This window comes from Elaeis guineensis, chromosome 15 (genome assembly GCF_000442705.2).
Source record: "Elaeis guineensis isolate ETL-2024a chromosome 15, EG11, whole genome shotgun sequence".
Classification (NCBI taxonomy): domain Eukaryota; kingdom Viridiplantae; phylum Streptophyta; class Magnoliopsida; order Arecales; family Arecaceae; genus Elaeis; species Elaeis guineensis.
Window position 1 is genome coordinate 40,879,922 of NC_026007.2, and position 27,243 is coordinate 40,907,164.

Sequence of the window (27,243 nt, forward strand, 5' to 3'; positions counted from 1 at the left end):
GCCATGGGATTAGGCCGATGGGGTGGGGTCGCAAGTTGGGGGCGGTGGTGCAGGGGTCGGGCCGATGATATCGAGCGTGATGGGATTGGGGTGGCTGCAAGCATGGAGGGATACGGCCTCGGGTCTGTCAAGTCGGGTCGGCAGGGTTCGAGCAGTCGTGGGTGTGGAGGGATGCGGGCTCAGGGCCATGGTGTTGGACTGACGATGTCAGGATGACTGCGGGTGTGGAGGGATGAGAGCTCGGGGCCATGGGATGTTGGAGGGATGGGGCATTTGGGCACCGATGAGAAAATGAGTTGTCGGTGAGTAGATGGGGTGTTTGGGCATTGATGAGAGGAGAGGATGAGGGAAGAGGCGGGAAGGGGGGTTTGGGCACCGACGAGAGGGGTTGAGGGGGGTTTGGGTGCCAGCGAGAGGAGGGAAGAGGAGAAAGATGAGGAGCGCATGAGAGAAAATTTTTTCCACCCACGCTTGGATATGTGTAGTGAAGTATTAGTGACGGCAAGTCACCGTCGCTAATGCAATTGGTAAAACTATTAGCGATGGCAAAATCCATCACTAAAAATGGATAGCCATCGCTAATGCCATCGATAAAACTATTAACGATGGCATATTCCGTCGCTAAAAATATAGAGCCATTGCTAATACATCTAATTATAATTATAATCAATTTTTTTAAAAAAATTTTAAATTTAGTAGCGACAGCAAAAGCCATCGTTAATAGACCTTCTCTAATACAATATACTAGAGATGGCAGAAATACCATCACTAAAAGTCATTGCTAATAATTTTAATATTTTAAAAAATATTATTATTTTGAAATCTATTAATTTTAAAATTTAAAATTCATATTCATCATTCATTATCTAAATAATTATCATTAGAATATCATCACAAAAGATCGTCTCGATCCGATAGCCATAGGTATGTCATTCATATATGTGTGGTTTGGATTTTATGATCACCACCATATAAATGATTAAAGTAGCAATAAAGATTATTTATCTAAAAAATTATCTTAATCGGATGTCGTTTGGTCTTTTGATCACTCACTTTTCATCTAACGGTTGAAATTATTTCATGCTAAATTGATCATAATAATGATATCCGATTAAAGTAAAATTTTGCTAGTATGCTACAAATATTATCAAGATCATCGTTGTAAGTTTTTGGATCCATCGGTGGTCCCTATCTATCAGATCATCATGCGATCATTCGTAGTTATCAAAATCAAATTTTATTGATCGACATAGCTATGACTATCGGATCGAAATAGTCTTTGTGATGATACTTTAATAATAATTATTTATATAATGAATGATAAAGATAATTATTCACCATCGCTAATAAGTTTAATATATAAATTTTTTTTTTATTTTTTATGATGCCAACTTCCGTCGCTAATAGTGTTGTCACTAATAATCATTAGCAATGGCTCATTTTGTCACAAATACTCTTTTCACCATCACCAATAAGTTTAATAAATAACTTTTTTTTGAGATGGCTAAATCTATAGCTAATGGTGCTGTCGCTAATGATTATTAGCAACGGCAAGCACTGTCTCTAATATCCTTTCCACCATCACTAATAAGTTTAATAAATAACTTTTTTATGACGGCTTATTTTTTATCATTATTTTTTGTTGGAAAAATTTTTTATTAGAGATGGCAAAAATATCGTCGCTAATAGCAGTCAGTAAAAAAAATTATTAACGATGAAATTATTGCCATTGATAATACCATCACTAAAAATCTTTATTAGTGATGGCTAAAATAATATCGCTAACGGTCATCACAAATACCTTAATTTCTTGTAGTGATTGATGTATATATATGGACCTTTTTCCATATCTATTGGGTGAAAAATATTTCATCATATTTATTGATAACTATTTATGGTATATGCATCTATACATTTTATTTGATAAGGCTAGTATTTTTGAGGCCTTTAAGGAATTTAAAATAGAGATAGAGAAACAATAAAAAAAAATGATGAAAATAATTAAATTTGATAGAAGATAGAGGTGGTGAATACTATAGTAAACATAAAAATGGAGCAAAGGATAGGACCATTAGCAAAATTCTTAAAGAAACAAATATTGTATTCCAATACACAATATTAAGCACATCAAATCAGAAGGGTATAGTTGAAAAAAGAAATCAAATGCTTAAAGAAATAGTTCAAACTGTGATTAGTTATTCTACCCTACCTATATCCATATGGCATGAGATTGTAAAGACAACTATGTGTTGGCGCATGTGTGGTGCTTGAAGGAACCAGATCTAGGGTTTCAGAGTTAGATCTTGAAACTTTTTCGAGATCAGACAGTGGAAGACTAAAATAAATCAAAATTTATCTTATAAAACTAAAAAATCTCTAGATCTAAGATCCTATTACATGATTATTACATGGTATTAAATCAAAAATTAAAATTTGAAGAGCAAGAACTACATGTTGATCATATCAATATGTTTTTATACTACATCTAATGCAAGTAAAATATAACAGATCAGATCTATTACCTTGCAAGTTAGATGTTCTAACTTTGCTGATCCGGACTTGAGGATAATGTTGTGAGCCAGACATGCATCCGGCCTCTAGGAGTCATCCACACGAGCCCACGAATCACGATCAGAAGTCCTGGTCCAGGAAATCAGCATAGTATGCTAGTACTGTGTTGATCCTTCTTCGATGGTCGATCAGATGCCTCCTTCTTCTTGATTTGGACTCTTTCAAAAATGAAAAGTAGGAGAAGGAGTTTTAGATGTGAGACACTCTCAGAAAATTCACAGATGGAGGAAGGGAAGAGGTGAACTCAGCAACCCTAGAATAAGACCCTCTTCTTCTTCTCTTTGCTCTCACCCAGACACTTAGTTTTGTGTCTATTATATCTCCATGTTTCAATACTCTTTCTTTCTGATTTTCACATGCCCCAAAGGCCTCTCAATGCTCTATAATTTAAAAAAAAATTAAGAAGAAATTTATCTTAAATAATGAGATATAAAGAATCTTTGTCTAGGTCAAATACCTAGTCAAGGAAAATTTAAACAAGGCAAGACAAGTGGTGCCCAACTCTTGGATGCCCCCTCCTTCTTTTTCTACCATGGAACACCAAAAAAGAGTACACAATATGTGCCATAAAAGTCACAAAAATCTCAAAAAAAAATTGAGTAAAATCAGTGCCATAAGGAAAGAGTTTGGTTTCCTAAAATTCTATCTCATAGAATTTGAAATCCAAACTAATTCCTACTTTGACTTGGTCCACAACCACATTCCATGTAAGAGAGAAAGAGTGGAAAGCTTTGGGCATGCAAGAAGGCCTGGGAGAGAAGGTTTTGTTGCACAAAATAAGAGAGAGTGGGTGTGGGGGGCTAAGGTGGCGCAAGGTGGAATCCTAGTCTTACTAGGATTCAATCTATGACTTGTTCAAATTTGGTTTCTCAAACCAAATCAAACCAAAACTAAATCAATCCAACTAAAAATATAATTTAATTAGATTAAATTAAATTTCAATCTAATTTAATTTTTTAATCAAATTAGAAATTAGGTTGATCCAAGTCCGAATTGAACTAGGACTAGTTTTTCCTTGCACTTGGCTTATCCAATAAACCAATTAGATTTGATCCAATCAAGCTCAAACTAAATCTAATTAAATCATATTCAATTAGACTTAATCTCAACCCATTGGCTTAATCAAATTAAGCCAATTAGCAATCAAATTGCTAATCGATCCTCCTGCAACACTTGCACTAGGTTAAATGTCAATCGTATTGATCATTTAACCCTAGAACGATTCTTAATCATTGATCAACCATCTGATTGGATCATAAACTCTAATGTGTGTGATCTCATAGGTCTGAATCTAAGTTAGTAGCATAGAAATAAATTTTTATACCAATCGAAGTGACTATTTAGCAATGGTACCCGATGATCGGATAGGTCGAATGTGTAGAACAATATCCGTAGAACCCATGCGGATATAGTTTCTATATAATTCATTCCCTTGACCAAAATGCTCATAGGACACCTCAGAGTTCAACTGTCAACTCTAATCAGGTTGTCCACATTGTATTTCAAAATATCAAATCCATCTGATGGATTGCCCTGGCCAAGATTTTGCTAAATTGAAATACAGTGACTCATTCTTCTCCAACTCTTAGAGTGGTCAATCCCATCTTGATCATACTCTGACTTCGCAAGAACTTGACTATGCCCAGAAGCCTTTCGTCACTGAATTAGAAATTCAGTTAGTCCAGTACCAAAGCACAGTGAGTTGATTGCAAGTCACTGAGGCGATCTCAGGTCTAAGAGACACTTATACTTATATCCCATCAGAGACATTCTCAACAGCAGAATGCTCTAGAGTTGGTCACGTTCAATGACGATGTATCCTTACATCTCACCTGTATGCCATATCAGTATCTCCACACTCCTTGATTAAGAGGACAACCAACCCATATGGCCTACAGCGATCTATGCTCGATAGAGGCTGTCATCTTTATTAACAGCCTATCATTTGATCGTGAATAGTTTTAAAGACTAATCGATAAATCCTCTCTTTATCGAACCTAGATAGTCCTAAGGACTTCATCACAACAATGAAGTTCATTAGAAGATGAAAACATGTGATGAAAATATCAAAAATATATTTCTCAACAACTTCCACTTGTCCTAAAGCCACTCGACACGGTATCTAACACCCATCTTCGACTTGTGGTTGTCAAACTCCTTTATCGCCAGGGCTTTAGTGAAGGGGTCGGTCAGATTCTCTTTTTTGTTGATCTTCTGAAGGTCGATGTCATCTAGATCCACGATCTCCCAAACCAGGTGGAAGCAGCGCAAAATGTGCTTCATCTGCTGGTGTACTTTGGGTTCCTTCACATGAGCTATGGCATCAGTGCTGTCGCAGTAGAGCAGGACCAGACCATCGAGGGAGGGTGCTACTCCTAGCTCGGTGTGAATTTTTTCAGCCACACAGCTTCCTTCACGGCATCCGATGCTGCGATGTACTCCGCCTCACAAACAGAGTCAGCCACAGTATGCTGCTTGAAACTCTTTCAGTAGATGGCTCCATCATTCAGAGTAAAGATATAACCCGACATGCTTCTGCTATCATCATGGTCAGATTGAAAGCTGGAATCTGTGAACCCCACAAGTTTTAAATCTGACTCGCCATAAACCAACCATTGGTCCTTAATATTTCTCAAATACTTAAGGATGGCTTTAACCACTTTTCAGTGATTTTCTCCAGAATCAGATTGGTATCTACTCACTACTCCTAGTGAGTATGCCACATCTGGCCTTGTACATGTCAGGGTGTACATGATAGATCCTGCAGTTGAAGCATATGGGACTCATACGCTCTCTCTCTCTTCAGGAGTTGTCGGATAATCCTTCTTAGAGAAAGAAATTCCATGGCCTATCGATAGATAGCCCTTCTTGAAATTCTCCATGCTGAGCCTCTTCAGCACAGTATCTATGTATGTGGACTGGGATAACCCAAGCATCCTTTTAGATCCATCCCTATAGATCTTCATCCCTAAGATGTAGGATGCTTCACCCAAGTCCTTCATGGAGAACTGCGATGACAATCAAATTTTTATTCCCTGTAGTGCGGGGATGTCATTTTCGATTAAGAGAATGTCATCCACGTATAAGACAAAGAATACCACAACTGAACCATTTGCCCATTTATAGATGCAGGGCTCCTCTCCGTTCTTAACGAAGCCACATGTTTTGATCACCTTATTAAAATGCATGTTTCAACTCTGAGAAGCTTGCTTCAATTCATAAATGGATCTTTGAAGGTTGCACACCTTGGACTCATCTGTGGATGTAAACCCCTCAAGTTGTATCATATACACCTCTTCGGTCAGCTCTCCATTCAGGAAAGCTGTCTTTACATCCATCTGTCAGATCTCATAATCCAGATGGGCAGTTATTGCAAGCATTATCCAAATAGATTTGAGCATTACCACAGAGGAGAATATCTCGTTATAGTCAATACCATAATTTTGATGATACCCCTTAGCAACTAGACGGGCTTTATAGGTCTCCACCTTTCCATCTGCGCCCCTCTTCCTTTTGAAGACCCATTTACACCCAATGGGTTTAACCCTTTGAGGTGGGTCAACCAATGTCCATACATCGTTGACCTTCATGGACTCCATTTTGAATTTCATAGATTCAAGCCATTTCTCGAAATTAGATCTCTACATTGCATCCATATAGGTGATCGGATCCTCATCGTTCTCATTGAGTTCGATGGGATCACCATCTCGGATCAAAAAACTGTAGTATCTGTCTGACTGATGCGATACTCTACCGGATTGCCTTAATGGTGCAGGTATATTGGGCTCCAAATCTGATCTAATCAAATCTGACTCAGGTTCAGCTATTGGTGTCGCTCCTTCTACCTGTTGAACTTCATCAAGTTCAACCTTAGAGGCAACTATTCCTTCACCAAGGAACTCCTTTTCTAAAAAGATTGCCTTAAGGCTGACGAACACCTTTTGTTCATCAGCATGATAGAAAAAATATCCTTTGATCTCTTTGGGGTACCCTATGAATGTGCATTTGTCAGACCTCGATCTCAGTTTATTTGTAACTAACCATTTGACATAGGCCGGGCACCCCCAGACCCTAAGGTGTGAAAGTGCTGACTTACGTCCTGTCCATATTTCATATAGAGTCTTAATTACAGACTTACTTAGAACCCTATTTAATAGATAACAGACCGATTCGAGTGCATATCCCCAGAAGGATATCGGCAAGCTGGCAAAACCCATCATGGATCGGGCCATGTCTAACAGAGTTCGATTTTTTCTTTCAGACACACCATTATGCTGTGGTGTTCCTAGAGGAGTCCATTGGGAGAGAATCCTATTATATCTTAGATATGTGAGAAACTCACCAGAAAGGTATTTCGCTCTTCGGTCAGATCGAAGAGTTTTAATACTCTTCCCAGTTTATTTTTCTACTTTACTTTAAAATTATTTGAATATTTCAAATGAATCTGACTTATGTTTCATCAGATAGACATATCCATATCTGGATAGATCATCCGTGAAAGTGATGAAGTAGAAATATCCACCTCTTGCACTTATGCTCATGGGCCCGCATACATCAGTATGTACTAGGCCCAAGAGCTCACTAGCTCTCTCACCTTTTCCAGTAAAAGGTGACTTGGTCATTTTACCAAGAAGATGGGACTCATAAGTTGGAAGTGAATAACAATCACTGACTTCGAGGATTCTCTCTTGAGTCAACCTGTTTATCCTGTTCTTATTTATATGACCTAGCCTATAGTGCCATAAGTAGATATCTGATACCCTATCTAATCTAGGGTGCTTGCCAGTAGAATAGACTATGTTAACAGGTTGTGATAACATATACATACCATTGTTCAAATGTCTACAAAAAATAGTAACACAATTCATAATGATATTACAAACTTATTTCTTTATTGAAATTTCATAATCATTTTTGGCCAGAAGGCCTACAAAAATAATATTTAAAAAAAAACTGAAACAGAAATGACAATCATTAAGAACAACGGTATGGGACTCAAATACAAGTTTCAGGATTCTTAATGCTAGAACTAGAATTGGTCTTCCATCTCCAACGTTCAGGAACCTCTCATCTTGCTCAAATCTCCTACTAACTTGTAACCCCTGCAACAAATTGCAAATATGGTAAGGGCTATCGATATCCAATACCCAGTCACTTATATTACAAATAGAGAAATTGCAAGGAGTTATCATATAAATACCTTATCCAGCAACAGCTTGCTTCTTTCTCTGTCTGTTCGGATCCAGGGAGGCAATGTACTGAGGACAGTTCCTCTTTCAGTGCCCCTGCTTCTTGCAAAAGAAGTATTCAGCTTTACTCTTATCAGGCTTGATCTTTCTAGTCTGGCTCTGCACTGATGTCCCAGCCTGAACTTGCACCTTTTTCACTTTCTTCTTCTTGTTCTTCTTTCCTTTCTCAAAGGATCGAGAACCAGAAGACGAACCTCCCACTAAATTCATCGACTCCTTGTGGAGTTGGTGATCCTTTTCAAAGTTTTGAAGCAACCCCAGTAACCCATGGTAGTTTACTTCAGGCTTTATCATTCTATAATGAGTGAGGAATGGGAGATAAGACTTGGGCAGCAAGTTCAGTATTGCATCTTTCCCAAGCTGCTCATGCAAGGAAAAGCCAAGCTTGCTCAAATACTCCATCAGCTCGATCATGTACAATACATGATCAGTGACAGAGGCACCATCCTATATTTTGGCGTTGAAGATGGCACAACTAGTCTTGTGCCTTTCCACATCATCGGGTATGCCATAGGCATCCTCCAACACTTGAAGCATGTCCTTTGGCTGAGCTGTCTCAAATCTATGACTGAACTCGTTGCTCATAGAGCCAGCATGATGCAGTGCACCATGGTCTGGTCACTGAGCCACTTCTGGTAAGTGTCTTTGACTATTCCACGTGCATTGGCAGCTAGCTCCTCAGGTGCAGGATCCGTTATCACATATAGGATCCGTTCATGCTCCAGGATAATCTTCAACTTTTGGTACCAGCTATCGAAGTTGGATCCCACCAAATTTTCATTGTCCAACAATGATCAGAGCGATAGGGAAGTGGCCATATCTGCACAAAAAAAAAACCATAACCTATTTAGTAATTGATTCATTAAACCTAAAGATTTGAACTTTAATCAAAAGATTTATTCCACTATTTTATTCGAATTGGTAGCCTCTACCTCCAATTTGAGGAATTACCCTAATTTCTTAGTGGGTACTAGAATCCACTTAGACTGCACACAAGCCCAACTTTGATTAGCCAACCCATGTACATCTAAGGATAGGTTCATAATCAATTATTTTTTTAAATAATTTTTAATAATTTTAATTTTGCCCCAGTCCCTAATCAATAGGCTTTGGCCTCCACTGAAAAGGTTTGGTTAAGTCCAACCATTAACATGACCATACTTGGCCCATCTAGCCAATGAATGATTAGGCCCAACTTTGGTTGGCTAATCTAACCACCATTTAGAAAGATGTAGTCAAGAAATCATATTATGAATGATAATTCCATCAGCCGATAAGCACCAGGCCTTTGGGCCTCCAATGATTATCCAACCGATGGACCCATTATCATCCACTTACTAGGAGGCTATGATCTAGTTATCACCATAACTATTTCATTTTAAAGACCTAATAATTTTAAAAGATTTAATTGATTTAGAGGTGGAGGTCAGATGAACCAGCTTATTATGATCCTCCCATTGGCTTCATCAAGTCAGCTTAAGGGAGACCATTTAAAAGGGCTAGTCTAGGAGCACCTAAATCAGTCACACTGATTTACCTAGCTGACATGGATCAGCTTGAATAGTCAAGTGATCCGATCAAAACATAATTTCACCAAGAGGCCAGATAAGTTCGATCGATGGGAGGGTCTGCCAAAGCTTGCCTTAGATACCATTAGAAATAGTCAAGTAAGCGGGCTGCCAATTAAAAACCACCGGTTTAGTTTACCTTAGACATCAACTGATTTAATTAGTTTCGATTAGATCAACCTAACAGTTCGTGCTAGACTACTTAGTCAAGAATCAAGTCTATTTGATTTTTGTTAAAGACATGGACTTGACCAACTACAACTATTGTAATTGATCTAGAGAATCCTTGACCTAATCTAAGACAACAATTGATTAGATTTAGTCAATTCTCTAATTAAGTCCATCTTTAATCTAACCTTAGGTCTAACCCAATTAATGGACCTAATTCCCACTAACCCATTAACTCAATGTATTATGGTTTGTGTCTTAGGTTCTTCAATTCACAATCCTAGAACCTAATTAAATAACTTCTTAATTCTCAATTAAGTTTTGGGCTGAGGGTTGGGGTTTGGCTTTTTTGAAAATAATTTTTATATTTGTAAAATATTTTTACAATATGGTTCTTATCAACCAAGTTGCATGTTTGATTCATAATCAAAGTGCAAGTGAAATAAGCATGAAACTACTTTAGATCTAATCTAAACAGGTTCATGTAATTAAAATAATTTCAACTTTAAACTATGCAAATTTTTTAGACAAATATATGATAGTTCTACACAAAAATTATTAACAAAGAGATTTTATTTTAGATTTAAATATTTTTTAAATCTAATAAATCATAAATTTAATCTAGATCATATCTAACAAATTTATGATTAAAGATAGATCTACACGAACTAGGACAATCTTTGCACTATAAGGGGTAAACCTTACAGCAGGATAACCTACAATTCATGATTGATCTAAAAATTTTAATTTTAGATTTAACAATCAGATTATAAATTAGATCTAATCTAAAAAATAATCTAAGCATGTATAAATAATCATGTAAAAAATAACCTAGGCTCTGATACCTATTGAAGGAACCAGATCTAGGATTTTAGGGTTAGATCTTGAAACTTTTTCAAGATCAGACAGCGGAAGACTAAAATAAATCAAAATTTATCTTATAAAATTAGAAAATTTTTAGATCTTAGATTCTATTACATGATTATTATATGATATTAAATCAAAAATTAAAATATGAAGAGCAAGAACTACATGTTGATCATATCAACATGTTTCTATACTACATCTAATGTATGTAAAATATAATAGATCAGATCTATTATCTTGCAAGTTAGATGTTCTAACTTTACTGATCCAGACTTGAGGATGATGCTGCAAGCTGCACACATATCTGACCTCTAGGAGTCATCCACACAAGTCCACGAATTATGATCAGAAGTCCTGGTCTAGAAAATCAGTACAGTATGCTAGTACTGTGCTGATCCTTCTTCGATGGTCGATCAGATACCTCCTTCTTGATTTGGACTCTTTCAAAGATGAGAAGTAGAAGAAGAAGTTTTAGATGTGAGACACTCTTAGAAAAATCACAGATGGAGAAAGGGAAGAGGTGAACTCAGCAACCCTAGAAGAAGACCCTCTTCTTCTTCTCTTTGCTCTCACCCAGATACTTAGTTTTATATCTATTATATCTCCATGCCCCAATACTCTTTCTCTCTGATTTTCACATTCCCCAAAGGACTCTCAATTCTCTATAATCTATAATAATTTTAAGAAAAAATTCATCTTAAATAATGAGATATGAAGAATCATTTTCTAGGTCAAATACCTAGTCAAGAAAAATCTAAACAGGGCAAGAAAAGTGGTGCCCAACTCTTGGTTGCCTCCTACTTCTTTTTCTACCATGGACCACCAAAAAAAGGTGCACAATATGTGCCATAAAATCCATGAAAATCTTAAAAAAAATCTAGATAAAATTAGTACCATAAGGAAAGAGATTTGGTTTCCTAAAATTCTATCTCATAGAATTTGAAATCCAAACTAATTCCCACTTTGACTTGGTCCACAACCACATTCCATGTAAGAGAGAAAGAGTGAAAAGCTTTGAGCATGTGTGAAGGCCTGGGAGAGAAGGTTTTGTCATACAATATAAGAGAGAGTGGGCGTGTGGGGCTAAGGTGGCACAAGGTGGAATCCTAGTCTTCCTAGGATTCAATCTATGACTTGTTCAAATTTAATTTTTCAAACCAAATCAAATCAAAATCAAATCAACCTAATTAAAATAAATCTTAACTCAATTAAGAATCTAATTTAATTAGATTAAATCTGATTTAATTTTTTAATCGAATTAGAAATTTGGTTGACCCAAGTCCTAATTGAACTAGGACTAGTTTTTTCTTGTACTTGGCTTATCCAATAAATCAATTGAACTTGATCCAATCAAACCCAAACTAAATCTAATTAAATTATATTTAATTAGACTTAATCTCAATCCATTGGCTTAATCAAATTAAGTCAATTATCAATCAAATTGCTAATCGATCCTCCTGCAACACTTGCACTAGGTTAAATGTCAATCGTATTGATCGTTTAACCCTAGAATGATTCTTAATCGTTAATCAACCATCCGATCGGATTGTGAACTCTAATGTGTGTGACCTCATAGGTTTGAACCTAAGTTGGTAGTACAGAAATAAATTTTTATACCAATCAAAATGACCATCTAGCAATAATACCCGACGGTCGGATAGGTCGAATGTGTAGAACAACATCCTTAGAACCCATGTGGATATAGTTTTCATATAATTCATCTCCTTGACCAAAATACTTATAGGATACCTCAGAGTTCAATTATCAACTCTGATCAAGTTATCCACATTGTATTTCAAAATATCAAATCCATTTGATGGATTATCCTAACCAAGGTTTTGCTAAATTGAAATACAGTGACTCATTCTTCTCCAACTCTTGGAGTGGTCAATCCCATCTTGATCATACTCTGACTTCATAAGTACTTGACTGTGCCCAGAAGCCTTCCATCATTGAATTAAAAATTCAGTTAGTCCAGTACCAAAGCACAATGAGTTGCTTGCAAGTCATTGAGGCGATCTCAGGTCTAAGGGATACTTATACCTATATCCCATCAGAGACATTCTCGACAGCAGAATACTCTAGAGTTGGTCACATTCAATGATTATGTACCCTTATATCTCACCTGTATGCCATACCAGTGTCTCCACACTCTTTGGTTAAGAAGACAACCAACCCATATGACCTACCGCGACCTATGCTCGATAGAAGTTGTCGTCCTTATTAACAGCCTATCATTTGATCGTGAACAGTTTTAAGGACTAATCGATAAATACTCTCTTTATCGAACCTAAATAATCCTAAGAACTTCATCACAATAATGGAGTTCATTAGAAGATGAAAACTTATGATGAAAATACCAAAAATATATTTTATTTATTAACAAATTAATTACAATACAAGGTTGCTCAACCGTCAACAGGTTGACGATTGGCTTTTAGGACATATTTTTCAACAGTGCTCCCAAGCCTTGGGAGGTCATAAGAGGAGCCATGGGCTTGATTCCAGGATTCTAGGATTGGTTTGGGTCCTAGGGTGAAGGCTGTTAGCCTTCGAGGTCTTGAGGTTCAAGGGTTTTGGGCCTCACGGGGCTAATTTGTATTGGGCTGGGTTAGGGTTCGAGGATGAGATTGGGTCAAGTCATATGTGTACATGAGTTTGGGTGAGCACAATCTTATGTGGGTTAGCTATGAAAGTTTTTGAGCTACGATTTATTAAAGTTCATCTAGAAACCCTAGGGTATATAAACTCATATATTGTAACAGTTTGTTAAGTGATCGATATTTGGCTTTTCTCCTTAACTTCTCACTCTCTTTGGTTTGCACACCACCCGAGCTCAACAAGTTGGGCTTGAAGGTGATTCACCAACTATTATCTCATGGCTCTCTAAAGCTGATTCTAAGACTCATCTAAATCCTCTTTCGAGGATGTGCTGGCTTGGAAGAAGATGTGCCTGATGTGTCATATTTCTTACACTTTTTGTGAAGCTAACCAAGCAGTAGATTATATGGCTAATTAAGCCTCATAGGGGGACATTAGGTGGCTCAGAGGAGATCTATTAGATCCTCCCTATGCTGCCATCTTGCAAGCTGACGGATACACCACTGCTTTTTGTAGACATGGATAGGGTGATGGATTTTTACGTTATGAGAGAATGGCTACTGGTGTGTTACTGGTAGTCTCAGAGAAGTACTTGAGATATGAATGGTCTGCATATACTTGATGTGGTACAGGAGAAAGTGGTGTTTATGCCTTTTTCTACTTCAGACTACAACCCACCTGCATTCCTGGTCAGTAGTTTCGTAGCTGCTTATAATTTTCTACACTTTTGATGGGTTGGTTGCATCAGCTTCTCAAAGTGCTTCTATAGTTCTTTACATTGACATTTTTTAACACTTCCTTGTGTGGGTTTTTGGTGCAGTTATTCTTACTGTCAGTTCTCTTTGTTGCGAATTGTGTCCTAAAATCAATCATGTGATGATTGAGTTTATCTTTGTATATGAATTATTGATTAATGAATAATAGTTATTTTGATATTTTTCATCACAGAGTTACATCTTTCTTGAACTCTTGTCCTGTGATGAAGTCCTTAGAACTATGTTAGTGTACGATAAAAAGAGGATTTATCGTATAGTTCTTAAATATGTTCGTGACCAAATGATACATCATACAGGATAATGACGTTTATCGAGTGGAGGTCATTATGTACTATATGGATTGGTTGTTCTCTTAACCAAGGAGTATGGTGACATTAGTATGGCATACAAGTGAGATATAGGAGTACATTATCACTGAATAAGTGACTCACCTGCTGAGCATTCTGCTATCAAGAACTACTCGCGAAGCACATGGGTATAAGTGTCCTTCAGACCTGAGATCACCATAGTGACTTGCAAGCAACTCACTGTGTTTTGATGCCAGACTATCTGAATTTTTAATGCAGTGATGGAAGGCTATTGGGTACAGTCAAGTACTTATGAAGTCTGTGTGTGGATCAAGATGGGATCGATCCCTCCAGATTATTGGAGTTGATGTATTATTGTATTTCAATTTAGCAAAATTTTGGCCAGGGTGATCCATGAGATAAATTTAAAAAAATAAAATATAATATAGATGAAGCAATCTCGGTTGACAGTTAATCTGAGACCATCCTAGAGCATTCAAGATCAAAAGAATGAATTATGCGATGGCCATATGTATAGATTCTTGAATATTCTTTTGTGATAATTCGATCTATTTGGATGTTGAATACTATTTCTAGATGATATCTTGATTAGTGCAGGAATTAGTTTCTGTGCTACCGGCTTAGTGTTTGAACCTATAGAGTCACACACACAAGTCAGAGACCATAGGTATTGGGAAATATATCCCAAAGCCAATTATATATAAATTTTTATTAATAAAAATTATTTAATATTTTTATTATAAATTATCTATCTTTGAACTTCTGTATTGTAATGAAGTTCTTAGGACTATAATTAATCGATAAAAAAGGATTTGTCGTTAAGTCCTTAAAAATATTCACGACCAAATGATATGCTATTAATAGGACGATAGCATTATCGAGTATAGATCATTGTGTGCCATATGAGTTGGTTGTCCTCTTAACCAAAGAGTATGGAGATACTGTTATAGCATGCAAATAAAATGTAAAAGTATATTTGCATCGAACGTGACCATGTGCCGAGCACTCTGCTGTTAAGAGTAGCTCGTGAAGGGTATTGGTAGAAGTATCCCTCCGACTTGAGACCACCACGGTGACTTGTAATTAACTCACTGTACTTTAGTACCAGACTATTTGAGTTTCTAACTCAGTGACAGAAGGCTATTGGGTATAGTCAAGTACTTATCAAGTCGGTGTGTGAGTTAAGATGAAATTGATCCCTCTGAATTTGTTGGAGATATGCATCAGTGTATTTCAATTCAGTAAAATCTTGGCCAGGGTAATCCATGAGATAAATTTTAAAGATTGAAATATAATGTGGTCGACTAAATTAGGGTTGACAGTTAAACCTTAGGTCGTCTTGAGCATTTGGGTTAAAGGGATAAATTATACGGCAACCATACGTCAGTAGGTTCTAGAAGATTGCTTTACAATACTTCGACCTATTCAGATATCGAATCATCATTGCTAGATGGTCACATCAATTGGTATAGAAAGTTATTCTTATGCTATCGATTTAGGTTTGAACCTATGGGATCACATGCATTAGAAGATTTGATCAGATCAGATGGCTAAAGAGTCCAATTGGATTGTGACACTGGTGAAGAGTCCTACTCCGACTAGAACTCTGGGGGAGAGGTAAACTGAGACTCTACTATTTTTAGAGAATTAATTAGTAATTAGATTACTAATTAAATCAATTTAATTGAACAAAGAGCTTTAGAACAAATCTAATTGAATTAGACTCAGTTCGACTCTGATTGGATTTGATATGATCGAGCCCGATTATAAGAAAAATTTGATTTTGATTTGATTAGGATTTTGACTTGGCTAATTATCAATTGGGTTAAAAATTTGATGAGATATTTGAGTTTTTATTTGTATTATATTCATTTCTATAAGTGGGTTCAATCCAAATTTGATTTGGATTGAATCAGAATTGAAAATGAAGAGACCTTGTCAACTTGGACTCTATGCTTATCTCCTGCGCCACACCTGGATCCATGCCAATTTCTCCATGCCTAATTGGATTTGGATTGTGATTTTTGGCATCATGATAGAGGATCTAATAAGGGTGGGCAGCTATAGCTGATGAGTCATAATATTATCTCTTTCCTAATTTGAATGCCATCCAAATTAGAGATAAGAGGTAAACTAGGAAAGAGATTTTTCGTATATGAAATATTGTTGGTGCCATATTAATTTTTTTCTTATTTTTCTTGAAGAATACTTTAACATGTGAGATTTTAGAATCTTTTCTCTACATCTTAATGATTTTTTTTAAATTTCTTGGGATGCCAAAAGGAAGTTTTGGTGTTGACTCTTGGTGCCCTTTCTTGGAAAATCTTAATTCCTAGTCTATAAAAAGGGGTCCTCTCTCTTGGATGTCCCGTGATCATTCCCTTGATATTTTTTATTTCTAGAGCCTCTTCTCCTCCTTCTCTATTTCTTCTCTTGATCTTCTCTTACTTTGGAGTATTCAAGGTACTTGAAGAAGGAGGAACAAATCAGCTGTCGAAGTTGCTTGCAGGCTAGCACCTCCAAGTCCCTGATTTGCACTTGTCTTCGCATGGATCTTCTTGTAGAGGCCGGATGACTCTGTGTGGCTGTGAATGACCTGAGGAATACCTTATCTAATTGTTGGATCAGAGGAGATCAAGATCAAATTTTTTTGATAATGATCTCTAACTTATTTTGATTCCTATGATAGATCTAATAGTTAGATCTAGAATTTCAGCATCGATGAGATCAATGTGATTTTTATTTTTTAGATCTAAAGTGTATATTTTCATATCAAAGATCATGATGTGGTAGTCTAAGATAGAATCTTATACATATGATTAGAATTAAATCATTTAATCTATTATTTTTCTACATAAAATTTTAAAATTATATGTACTGCACTACTACATATTTCTTTCAACTGGTATCAGAGTCAGGTTATTTTGATATGAATTAATATGACTTTAGATCTATTTTTTTATTATTTGATATGATTATTTATGATTTATATTAGATCTAAATTAGTTTATTTTTAGATCTGATTATTATTTATTTAGATTAGATATTCTGAATAGTAAAGTACTCGGATTGGGTAATCACCAGGCCGTCCGATCATAGGAGCAAGTAGGGTTTCATGACCCCCTCCTCTTATTCAATGGGGTGCTCTTCATAGTGTGTAAGGGTGCCACTATGAGGTCCCATCAAGAAGAAAGCAAAAAAAAAAATTTACTTTCTTGCAAAACCTTAGATCTTAAAACCCCTAGGTGTTGTTATATGTGATGCAAGTTGCGAAGATAGTTAGTTACATCTAATCTTGATTAATCAAAATTATTTTGATTTAAAATTATAAAAATTTAGATTTGATCTAAAAAATTTTATGATTTGATGTAAAAAGTTTGCATGAAAAATTATTTTCAAAATCTTAACCATGTTGATACAAAATTTAATTAAGAATTAAGTGTTAAACCTAATAGATCTAGAATTATGATTTAAATCTAATGATATTGCATAAAACATGGGACATGGGTTAGCTCAAATCAGGTCCTTCTCTTTAATTGGGTTAGACCTAAGGTTAGAATAAAAAAATTGATTGATCATGTAGAGAAATTGATTAAGTCTGACCAAATATTGAATTAGATTAATCAGGATTTCTCTAGTACAATAGTTGTAGATGGTCAAGTCCATATCTTTGATTAGACTAAATAAACCTTGATTGTGGCTTAGTAGTTGAATCCAAATCATTAGGTTGGTCAAATCAAAACTAGTAAACCAATTAGTGTCTTAGGTAAGTTTGGCATTGCGATCGGTAATTTTTAATTGGGAGTGGTTTACCTGACCATTTTGATGATGTCTAAGGCAAGCTTAGTAGACCCTCCCACCGATCTCACTTACCTGACCAATTTGATGAACTAGAGTTTGATTAGATCGCTAAGTGATTTGAGTTAGACCATGCCATTAAGATTGATCAGTGTGACTGATCTAGGTGCCAGTTCAATCAACATGACCTCAACCTATTCAATGACTTGGTGAAGTCAGTGGGAGAATTATGGTCTACTGATTGATCTTTTCTTCTCTCTTCTCTAAATCGATTAAATTTTTTAAATTATTAGGTCCCTAAAATGAGCTAGTTATGGTGATAATTAGATCATAGTCTCTCATTAAGGTGAATGATAATAGATCCATTATTTATGATTGACATTGCAGGTGCCATCCGTCTGGTGTTCATTCTGAATGATGAAATTATCATTCATCATATGATGACTTTGTTGAACTATCTGATGATGGTTGGATTGACCGAGCCATCCTTGGACCCAATCACTTATTGGTTAGAATTACTGAGTAGGTTCATGTTAATGGTTTGACCTAACCGAAACTTTCAGTGGAGGCCCATCGCCTACTGAAATAAAATCTGAGGCTAAATTAAATACTAAAAGTTATTTGCAGAAATAATTGGTTGAGAACCTACCCATAAGTGCATATGGGTTGATCAAGCCATCCTCGGGCCTATATGTAATCTGTGTAGAATCTAGTATCTGCTAAGGAATTAAGATAATTCCTCGAATTGGAGGTAGAAGCTACCGATTCGTATAAAATAGTGAAAGAACTTTAAGACTAAAGTCTAAGTCTTTAGGATTAACAAATTTATATACTAATTAGATTTTGTGTTTTCCTTATGTGTGCAGATATGGCCTCAAACTTGTCGCTCCGATCACTGTTGGATAGTGAGAAGCTTACCGGACTGAATTTTGATAATTGGTATCAAAAGTTAAAAATAGTTCTAGAGCACGAGAGGATCCTTTATATGATAATGGATCTGGCACCTGAGGAGCCTGCTCCCAATGCCTGAGAAATGGTCTGAGATACTTATTTGAAGTGGCTCAACGACCACACCATGATTTGTTTTATCATGCGGGTCTCTATGAATGATGAGTTCAGTCAAAAATTTGAAGAGGCTCAGTCAAAGAAAATACTTCAAGTGTTGAAGAATTCTTTTGATACTTTTGACGACATTGAGCGATACAAGACTAGTTGCACCATTTTTAACACCCGAATGAGAGAGGGTACATCTATTACCGATCATGTATTGTACATGATCAAGCAGATTAAAAAATTGAATAAACTCAGCTTCCCCTTGCACGAACAGCTAGGGAAGGATGAAATCCTGAACTCCCTACCCAAGTCCTACTTGTTGTTCCTCAATCATTTTAGAATGATGAAGCCTATAGTCAATTACCATGATCTATTGGGGTTGCTACAGACTTTTGAGAAGGATCACCAGCTCCACAAGGAGATGGTGAATCTAGTGAGAGGATCTTCTTCGGGTAGTCATCGTCCCTTTAAGAAAGAGAAAAAGAAGAAGAATAAGAAAGTGCCTAATGCTGGGAGTCAGTCCTAGAAACTCAAGTTCAAGGCTGATCAAAGTCAGACAAAGTGCTTCTTTTGCAAGAAGCAGGATCACTAAAAAAGGTATTATTCTCAGTATATCGCTTTTCTTGATCCGAATAGGCCAAAGAAGAAGAAGCAATCAGTTGCTGGACAAGATACTTATGTGATAACACCTTGTAACTTCTCTCTTTTTGATACAATGACCTAGGTATTGGATACAGGTAGCCCTATTCACATTTGCAATTCGTTGTAGGATCTTCAAGTCACTAACAGACTTGGAGATGGTGAGAGATTCCTGAACATTGGAGATAGATGATCAGTTTCAATTCTAGCTTTAGGAATCGTCAAGCTTGTATTCGAGTCTCGTTACATTGTTCTTGATGAATGTCATAACTATCCTAGTTTTCTTTTAAATGTTATTTCTGTAGGCCTTATCAATAAAGAAAAAATTTTATGATATCATTTTGAATGGTGTTATAATTTTGCATGGATAGTTGAACAATGGTATCTATATTGTATCTAGGCCTAATGTAATGTACATTTCAAATAAACACCATAGAATAGATGATATCACGGATGCCTACCTTTGGCATTGTAGGCTAAGTCATATCAACAAGAATAAGATGAACAGGTTAGCTCAAGAAAAAATTCTTGATAAAGATGATTATGAATCGTTACCTACTTGTAAGTCTTATTTGCTTGGAAAGATGATCAAGTCACCTTTTACTGAGAAAGGTGAACGAGCCAGTGATGTGCTGGGTCTGATACATACTAATGTATGTAGATTCATGAGCACATGTGCCAGAGGAGGGTATAGCTATTTCATTATGTTCACAGATGACCTATCTAGATATGGGTACATCTACTTGATGAAACACAAATCTGAATCGTTTGAAATGTTCAAACGATTTCGTAATGAAGTAGAGAAATAAACTAAAAAAGATATTAAAACTCTTTGATCTGATCGAGGAGGTGAATACCTCTCCAGTGATTTTCTAACATATCTAGGAGAGAATGTGATTCTCTCCCAATAGATCCCTCTAGAGACACCACAGTATAATGGCATCTCAGAAAGGAGAAATCGAATCTTACTGGACATGGTTTGGTCCATGATGGGCTTTGCAACTCTGTCGATCTCCTTTTGGGGATATGCACTTGAAACAGCCTATCTTGTGCTCAATAATGTTCCAAGCAAGTTAGCTAGTAAGACACCATATGAGATATAGTTAGGGCGTAAGCCAAACCTCTCTTATTTTAGGATCTGGGGGTGTCTAGCTTATGTTAAATGATTACAAACTGACAAGTTCAGTCTTAGGTTCGATAAATATAATTTCGTAGGGTATCCCAAGGAAATAAGAGAATATTACTTTTACTTGCCTACTGAACAAAAGGTGTTTGTCAGCAGTAAGGCATACTTTTTGAAAAAAAAATTCCTTAGTGAAGAAATAAGTGTCTCTAAAATCAAATTTGATGAAGTTCGACAAGTAGAAGAATCGACACCAATGATTGAATCTGAATCAGATTTGATGAGATCAAACCCGAAGCCCAACACACAAACATTCTTAAGGTGATCAGATAGAGTACCGCATCAGTCGAACAGATAATTAGATTTCTTGATCCAGGATGGGGATCCTGTTGAACTCGATGAGAACAATGAGGATCCGATCACCTATATGGATGCGATACAGAGGTCTGACTCTGACAAATGACTTGAAGCCATGAAATCCGAAATGGAGTCTATGAAGGTCAACAATGTATGGACATTGATTGATCCACCTGAAGGGGTTAAACCCATCGGGTGTAAGTGGGTCTTCAAGAGGAAGAGGGGTGCAGATGGGAAGATGGAGACCTATAAAGCCTATTTGGTTGTCAAAGGTTATCGTCAGTGTTATGGTATTGATTATAATGAGATATTTTTTTCTGTGATAATGCTCAAATCTATTTGGACCATGCTCGCGATAGCAGCATACCTGGACTATGAAGTCTGGCAGATGAATGTAAAGACAGCTTTCTTAAATGAAAAGCTGAACGAAGAGGTGTATATGATACAACCTAAAGGGTTCACATCCACAGATGAGTCCAAAGTGTGCAAGCTTCAGAGATCTATTTATAGATTGAAGCAAGCATCTCAGAGTTGGAACATACATTTTGATAAGGTGATCAAAACGTATGGCTTCATTAGAAATGAAGAGGAACTCTGCATATATAAGTAGGTAAATGGTTCAATAATTATATTTTTTGTATTGTATGTGGATGATATTCTCTTAATCAGAAATGATGTCCCTACATTACAAGAAATAAAAGTGTGACTGTCGTCATAATTTTTTATGAAGGATCTGGGAGAAGCAGCCTACATCCTAGAGATGAAGATCTATAGGGATAGATCTAAGAGGCTGCTTGGGCTTTCATAATCTACGTACATAGATACCATATTGAAACGATTCAGCATAGAAAATTTTAAGAAAGGCTATCTTCCGATAGGCCAAAAAAATTTTCTTTCGAAAGGAGATTATCCAACAAGTCCTCAAGACAGAGAGCGTATGAGTAAAGTTTCATATGCTTCGGTAGTGGATTCTATTATATACGTCATAATATATACAAGACCAGACGTAGCATTCTCACTAGGGGTAGTGAGCAGATACCAGTTTGATCCAAGAGAAAACCACTGAAAGGTCATAAAGACCATTCTTAAGTATTTGAGAAATACTAAGGACCAGTGGCTTGTGTATGGTGAAACTGATTTGAAACTGGTGGGGTTCACCGACTTCAGCTTTCAATCAGACTATGATGATAGCAAGAGTGTGTCGAGTTATATTTTTATCCTAAATAGTGGAGCGATCTGCTGAAAAAGTTTCAAGCAGTACACTGTGGCAAACTTTATTTGTGAAGTGGAGTATATCGCAGTATCCAATGCTGCAAAGGAAGCTGTATGGTTACAGAAGTTCATCAATGATTTCAAAGTGGCACCCTTCGTTGATAGCCCTGTCTTATTATACTGCGATAATACTGGAGCCATTGCTCAAGCCAAGGAGTCAAGATCACATCAGTGCACTAAACATATTCTGCACCACTATCACCTTATCCGAGAGATCATGGATCAAGATGACATCGACCTTCAGAAGATCGACGGAAAGAAAAATCTGACTGACCCATTTACTAAAGCTCTTGAAATCAAGGAGTTCAATGACCACAAGTTGAAGATGGGTATTCGATACTGTATTGATTGACTTTAGTCCAAATGAGAGTTGTTAGAAAATGTATCCCAAAGCCAATCATTAGACGATTCTGCTCATCTTGTAAATTATATAAAAATTTTTATTAATAAAAATTATTTGATATTTTTATTACAAATTATCCATCTTTGAACTCTTTGTTGTAATGAAGTCCTTAGGACTATAATTAATCGACATAGGAAGATTTGTTGTTAAGTCCTTAAAAATATTCGCGATCAAATGATATGCTATTAATAGGACAATAGCATTATCGAGTATAGGTCATTGCATGCTATATGAGTTAGTTATCCTCTTAACCAAAGAGTGTGGAGACACTATTATGGCATGCAGATAGAATGTAGGAGTATATTCGCAGCGAACGTGACCATGTGCCAAGCACTCTACTGTCAAGAATAGCTCGTGAAGGGTATAGGTATAAGTGTCCCTCCGACCTGAGACCACCATGGTGACTTGTAAGTAACTCACTGTACTTTAGTACCAGACCATCTGAGTTTCTAATATAGTGATAGAAAGCTACTAGGTGTAGTCAAGTACTTATCAAGTCGATGTGTGAATCAAGATGGAATTGATCCCTTTGAATTAGTGGAGATATGCATCAGTGTATTCCAATTCAGTAAAATCTTGGCCAGGATAATCTATGAGATAGATTTAAAAGATCAAAATATAATATGATCGACTAAATTAGGATTGATAGTTAAACCCTAGGTCACTTTGAGCATGTGGGTCAAAGGGATAAAATATATGACAACCATACGCTAGTAGGTTCTAGAAGGTTGCTTTGCAATACTTCGACCTATCCGATCGTCGGGTCATCATTGCTAGATGGTCATATTGATTGGTATAGAAAGTTGTTCCTATGCTATCGGCTTAGGTTCAAACCTATGGGGTCACACACATTAGAAGATTTGATTAGATCAGATGGCTGAAGAGTCCAATTGGATTGTGACTCTAGTGAAGAGTCCTACTCCGACTAGGACTCTGGGGAAGAGTCCCACTGGGATTGGGACTCTACCTTTTTTAGAGAATTAATTAGTGATTAGATTACTAATTGACTCAATTTGATTAAGCAAATAGATTTGGAATAAATCTAATTGAATTAGACTCAGTTCAACTCTGATTGGGTTTGATATGATCGAGCTTGATTACAAGAAAAATTTGATTCTGATTCGATTAGAGTTTTGACTCAGCTAATTCCTAATTGAGCTAGAAATTTGATAAGATATTTGGATTTTTAATTACATTAGAATCAAAATTGAAAATGAAGAGTCTTTGTCAACTTGGACTCTATCCTTATCTTTTGCGCCACACCTAGATCCATGCCAATTTCTCCATGCCTAATTAGATTTGGGTTGAGAATTTTGGTATCATGTTAGAGGATCCAATAAGGGTGGGTCACTATATCTGATGAGTCATAATATTATCTCTTGCCTAATTCGAATGCGATTCGAATTAGAGATAATAGGTAAACTAGGAAAGGGATTTTTCGTATATGGAATATTGTTGGTGCCATATTAATTTTTTTTATTATTTTTTTTGGAAAATTCTTTAGTATGTGAGGCTTCAAAATCCTTCTCCATGTCTTAATATTTTTTTTGGATGCCAAAAGGAGGTTTTGGTGTTGACTCTTGGTGCCCTTCCTTGGAAAATCCTAATTCCTAGTCTATAAAAAGGAGTCCTCTCTCTTGGATGTCCCATGATCATTCCCTTGGTGTTTTTTATTTTTAGAGCCTCTTCTCCTCCTTCTCTATTTTTCCTCTTGATCCTCTCTTGCTTTAAAGTGTCTAAGGTATTTGAAGAAAGAGAAACAAATCAGCTATTGAAGTTACTTGCAGGCTAGCACCTCTAAGTCCCTGATCTGTGCCTGTCTTTGCGTGGATCTTTCTATAGAGGCCAGATGACTCCGTGTGGCTGTGAGCAACCTGAGGAACACCTTCTCTGAAGGAACCAGATCTAAGATTTCAGGGTTAGATCTTGAAACTTTTTCAAGATCAGGCAGTGGAAGACTAAAATAAATCAAAATTTATCTTGTAAAATTAGAGAATCCCTAGATCTAAGATTTTATTACATGATTATTACATGGTATTAAATCAAAAATTAAAATATAAAGAGTAAGAACTATATGTTGATCATATCAACATGTTTCTATACTACATCTAATGTATATAAAATATAATAAATCAGATCTATTACCTTGAAAGTTAGATGTTCTAACTTTGCTGATTCGGATTTGAAGATGATGTTATGAGCCACACATGCATCCAACCTCTAGGAGTCATCCACACGAGCCCACGAATCATGATCAAAAGTTCTGGTCCAGAAAATCAATACAGTATGCTAGTACTGCACTGATCCTTCTTCGATGGTCGATCAGATGCCTCTTTCTTCTTGATTTGGACTCTTCCAAAGATGAAAAGTAGGAGAAAAAGTTTTAGATGGGACACTCTCAGAAAACTTACAGATGGAGGAAGGGAAGAGATGAACCCAGCAACTCTAGAAGAATATCCTCTTCTTCTTCTCTTTGCTCTAACCCAGACACCTAGTTTTGTGTCTATTAGATCTCCATGCCCCAAGACTCTTTGTCCTTGATTTTTGGAAGCCCCAAAGGTCTCTCAATGCTCTATGTTCTACAAAAATTTATTGAAGAAATTCATTTTAAATAGAGAGATTGAAGAGTCCTTGTTTAGATCAAATATCTAGTCAAAGATTATCCAAACAAGGCAAGACAAGGGTCGCCCAACTCTTGGGCGTCCCCTCCTTCTTTTCTACTGTGGACCACTAGCAAAGGGCACATATTATGTGCCATAAAAGTCACAAAAATATCAAAAAAAATCTAGATAAATTCAGTGCCATAAGGAAAGAGTTTTGATTTCTTAAAACTCTATCTCATAGAATTTGAAATCCAAACTAATTCCTACTTTGACTTGATCCACAACCACATTTCATGTAAGAGAGAAAGAGAGGAAAGTTTTGGGTGTGCATGAAGACCTGAGAGAGAGGGTTTTATTGTATAAAATAAGAGAGAGTGAGAGTGGGATAAGAGAGAGTGGGTGTGGGGGGCTAAGGTGGCACAAGCTAGAATTCTAGTCTTACTAGGATTCAATCTATGACTTGTTCAAATTTGGTTTCTCAAATCAAATCAAACCAAAATCAAATCTACCCAAATAAAATAGGTCTTAACCCAATTAAAGATCTAGTTTAATCAGATTAAATTAGATTTAAATCTGATTTAATATTTAAATCAAATTAAAAATTAGGTTGACCCAAGTCCTATTTAAATTAGGACTAGTTTTTTTCTTGTACTTGGCTTATCCAATAAATCAATTAGACTTGATCCAATCAAGTCCAAACTAAATATAATTAAATTATATTTAATTATACTTAATCTCAGTCCTTTGACTTAATCAAATTAAGTCAATTAGCAATCAATTTGCTAATCGATCCTCCTGCAACACTTGCACTAGGTTAAATGTCAATCATGTTGATCATTTAACCCTAGAATGATTCTTAATCGTTGATCAACCATCTGATTAGATTGTGAACTCTAATGTGTATGAGCTCATAGGTCCGAATCTAAGTTGGTAGCATAGAAATAAATTCTTATACCAATCGAAGTGACCATCTAGCAATGGTACCCGATGGCCGGATAGGTCGAATGTGTAGAATAACATCCTTAAAACCCATGCAGATATAGTTTCTATATAATTCATCTCCTTGACCAAAATGCTCATAGGACACCTCAAAGTTCCACTGTCAACTCTGATCAGGTTGTCCACATTGTATTTCAAAATATCAAATCCATCTAATGGATTACCCTGGCCAAGGTTTTGCTAAATTGAAATACAGTGACTCATTCTTCTCCAACTCTTGGAGTGGTCAATCCCATCTCAATCACACTCTGACTTCATAAGTACTTGACTATGCTCAGAAGCCTTCCGTCACTAAATTAAAAATTCAGTTAGTCCAGTATCAAAGCACAGTGAGTTGCTTACAAGTCATTGAGGCGATCTCAGGTCTAAGGGACACTTATACCTATATCCCATCAGAGACATTCTCGACAGCAGAATGCTCTAGAGTTGGTCATGCTCAATGATGATGTACCTTTATATCTCACCTATATGCCATACCAGTATCTTTACACTCCTTGGTTAAGAGGATAACTAACCCATATGGCCTACAGCGACCTATGCTCGATAGAGGTTGTCGTCCTTATTAACAACCTATCATTTGGTCGTGAACAGTTTTAAGGACTAATCGATAAATTCTCTCTTTATCGAACCTAAATAGTCCTAAGGACTTCATCATAACAACGGAGTTCATTAGAAGATAAAAATTTATGATGAAAATACCAAAAATATATTTTATTTATTAACAAATCAATTACAGTACAAGATTGCTCAACCGTCAACAGGTTGATGATTGATTTTTGAGACATATTTTCTAACATTCTCCAACTGTTGGACCAGAGGAGATCAAGATTAAATTTGTTTGTTAACGATCTCTAACTTATTTTGATTTGAATGGTAGATCTAATAGTT